A 4,298-nucleotide genomic window follows, 5' to 3' on the forward strand; every position below is an offset into this window, starting at 1 on the left:
TGCTAAATGTGTATTTAAATTTATGGGAAATTGTCAGTTTTCCTTACTGGTTGCACCATTTGAATTCCTACCAACAGGGCCATCTGAGTGGTGCAATCAGTTAAGCATCTGACTCTTGGTTTCAGCTCAGGTTGTGACCTCTGAGTCATGAGATTGAGCCCTGTGTAGGGCTCTGCACTCAACATGGAGTATGGTTGACTTTCTCTCTCCCTCTGCCCAATGCCTTGCACACATATTCTCTCTCAATCTCTAAATAAATAAATCTAAAAAAAAAAGAATTCCCACCAACAAATATAAAAGTTCATTTGTTCCATAACCTAACCATCATATAGACAATCGTTTTAATTTTAGCAATTCTAATAGTTGTGTAGTTGTATCTCATTCTGGTTTTAATTTGTATTTCTCTGATGACTAATAATGATATTTCGATGCTTGTTGGATATTCATACATCTCTTCTGAAGTATTTATTCACATATTTTGCACAATATTTTATGGGTTTGTTTTTTGGGGGGGTGGAAAAGTGTAACTGACACAGTTTTATAGCTATTTCTTTCATTTTAGTAACTGAGTTTTTTTAAAGAACGGAAGTCTTTAATTTGTATGAAGTCTGCTTTATTCACTGTTTCTTTTATAGCTCATGGTTTTTGCATCCTCAGAAATCTTTGCATATCCAAAGATTGTAATAATTTTCTCTTATGCTTTATTTTAGAAATTTTATAGTTTTAACTTTTACATTTAGATCTTGCAACCATTTTAAGTTAAATTTTTAATGTCATGTAAGGCAGGGTCTAGGTTTAGTTTCTTCCTCATGGAAATGTTCCAACACCATTTTTTGAATAAAGCTCTCATTTACCTATTGAGTTACTCTGTCAACTGTGTCAAAAATCATTTGATCGTATATGGCTTGTCCTACCTCTGGACTCTCAATTCAATTATTTGTATAATCCTATATTTGCTAATTTGAGTTGAAGAGTTTACATTTATTTTGACTTTAGGAGTCTAAGGGAATAAAAACTTCCAGAAATCACAAAGAAGTTGTAAGTAATTATCAGCCCAATGATTAGTACAAGAAGACCCTTCTGAAGACAGAGACCAGGCAACAGCATTGACTCAGGGCCCTAGAGAACTTGAACCACAGATAAATGTATCTAGTCTCTTCAGAGGAGGTAGAACTGTCTCTTGGGTCAAAATTGGAGAGGTCTGTGTTTGAATATTGTTGATCACTCAGAATCTTCCTTTTCTGAATATCCATAAAGCAACATTCTTAAATATGGGCTCATCCCACCCAACAGGATCCAAGTCAGAGTATGGAGACATTCAAGAATGACAAGATCAAGTGTATCTGGGTTAATGAGATTTCAATATTACCTAATTATCTCAGTCAATATAAATGGGATCAACTACACTCATGTGTAAGGTCCAGTACAAAATTAAAATGCAAAATTACTTGTTCAAGTATCATCATGAACCTCAAGACTGCAAAAGTAGAACATTAAACAGGGTATAGGCCCTTCTAAATGTGAGATCCTGTGTGACTGCAGAGGTTGGATCCATGTAGCTGACCCTAAACTGAGAGGATGACCTAAATTATCCCCATGATACAAATGACAAAATTGCAGAATAGAGGTGTTAACTGGCTTCCATAAGTTTGTGAAGCTGAAGTCATGAAGCTAGAGAGGAAAGGCTTTCTAATTCCAAAGCCTGTCTATACTAAAACTTCCAAACACCATTCCACATGATAAAATAAGTTGAGGAAAGTAGAGAGGACATAGGGAGAAAAAGAAGGTGGGAAAATAGCTCTGAACCTCTTTGGTACAGTTGAACATTTTGAGAACTGGCCTTGCATTTGACAGCCACTTGTGAAGGACCTTGGGTGACTTACTAAGGAATATGAAGTATTCTACTCTAGATCAACATTCTTGATGTATGCATCATCTATATCAGAATTATTTAGGGTACATGTTAAAAATCAGATTTCTGAGGGCTCTAATACATATACAAGACCAGAACCCCAGGGATCTGTCCTCAGAATGTATATTTAACACACCTCCTGAGAGATAATAGGTAGTTGTCAAATCTGGACTCAAAATCAGCCCCAGTTTCTACAACCAGAGCTCTACATCACAGAATCAACCTCATTCTAGTTCATGTAAGGAACCCAGAGTGCAGAAAACAGTAAGGACCATGACACTTTTAGGCACGGTTCATATTTCAAATACTGAAAATAAAAGTAGATGTTGAGGAAAAAGCAAACCCGTGGGAAAATAAAGGAAAGAAATAAACCAATACAAGAGAATTCAAAATTTCCTGAGATAGTATCTGGTCAAAGATCACAATAGGATAACCAGGCTTTAGTATAAGACTCAGATACAAGTGAAAGGAACAAAATTCTACTAAAACTGATGTCAGCAGGGGCAAAATTCGACCCACTGAAGATTGCAGAATTTCCTCTACAACAAGGTTTCAAGCATTAAATAATTCTTTCATAATTTTCTTCAAGACATTCATTTTACATTCAATATTCTCATAATGGAAAATAAAAGTAGAGAAGGAAAAACAAAATCAAGTAAGAAAATAAAATCACAATAGAATCTTTTGCTTCGTTGCTACAGAACATTTTGCTTTATCACTATGCCTGCCTTTGGAGGTTCCCTCACTCACTGGAGAGAACACAGGGGAACATGTTTTTCTGCCCAATGTGGAATCAAACACTCAGCCTCTCCTCTGAGAGGCTTTGTTGGCAGTCACACATGGATCCGCTCCAGGACGGCAGATTTCAGGCCCCTGGAGAGATGTGAGATTGCAAAGGGCAGGGAAGATTGGCAAAAATATTGACTTTGATATTTCATCACTTCACATTTCCAAAGAGTAGAAATGCACTGACAACTGCACCTTTCTAATCAGATGCTACCAGAGGTCCCCAGCATAGCACACACACTAGAGACTGCAATACCAACAAAGCCCCAAATGCAATGATTTGTATTAGAGCAAAGTCATCAGCAGCATTTCTGCTTCTCTCTCTGCTTGATTTCTCTGTTCATCTGTTTGGACAGGATTTTACAGCTTCCTATTATGGGCCATCTCAACTTCTGGCTGTTTTCAGATGCTCTTTTGACCTCAGTCATCCTTCTAGGGTATATATAGCTTCCCTGACTCTTAGGATCCGAATGGTAACAAGCAGCACCCCAACTTCTTTTCCCACCACTTGTTTTGCTATTAGAGAATTCACCTGAGCAGAAACAGTGACTATTACTCAGTGCTTGGGAGGATGTATTTATCTGGGACAACCATCAGCTTATGTGAGGTTGTATATTCCAAGGGAAGAGGGCTGTGAATCATGAGGAAAAGGGTATTTGAAGGAACAGTTGGAGGAAACCAAAATCAATTTTCCACTACTTCATATTGTTTTAAAAGAATATAAAATTTTGAGAGAGTTTGATTCATAAAATACTATAGCTGATAAATTGAAGAATAAACATCTTATTCTACTAAAAAGTTATTTTTCCGATAAGATATGAAAGAACAATGTAATTTTTATCTAATCATTTTCTTTAAGATTTTATTTTTTAAGTAATTACTACACCCAATGTGCACCTTGAACTCACAACCCTGAGATCAAAAGCTCCATACTCCACTGACTGACCAGCCAGGCAGCCCTAATCCTTTTTTAAATAAGTGCTCTTTCCTGTTTTTGGTTAGGTATTATAAAAGCTTCCTTTTTTATTTTATTTTTTTTAAAGATTTTATTTATTTATTTGACAGAGAGAGATCACAAGTAGGCAGAGAGGCAGGCAGAGAGAGAGAGGAGGAAGCAGGCTCCCTGCTGAGCAGAGAGCCCGATGCGGGACTCGATCCCAGGACCCCGAGATCATGACCTGAGCCGAAGGCAGCGGCTTAACCCACTGAGCCACCCAGGCACCCCAAAGCTTCCTTTTTTAAATGTAGCTTATGCCACCAATAATTTCTGTAACTACCCTTCTATGATGTGTGCCTATGATCCTATACACCTCTCAAAATCCAGACCTATTGTCATCTCTCCTCTGAAGCTGTCCCTAATCCCCGTACGCTGAGTTACTCAGCCCCTTCCTTGCACATCCCACTGTTGGGCCCTTACTACACCTTATTACAATATGTGTCTGAACATCTGCCTTTCATAGAGGAAGCTTAAAATTGTGTTTATTTTATATTTTGACCTCCTATAAAAAGACTGTAGGCTTTGTCTTGGCACATATTAAGTGTTTAATGTTTTGTTGCTATTTTTTCACTAGAAATATGACTCTTGGTTAGAATTAAAATG

Source organism: Mustela putorius, unplaced genomic scaffold (genome assembly GCF_011764305.1).
Source record: "Mustela putorius furo isolate JIRA1106 unplaced genomic scaffold, ASM1176430v1.1 tig00003858_pilon_pilon_pilon, whole genome shotgun sequence".
In the NCBI taxonomy this organism is placed as follows: domain Eukaryota; kingdom Metazoa; phylum Chordata; class Mammalia; order Carnivora; family Mustelidae; genus Mustela; species Mustela putorius.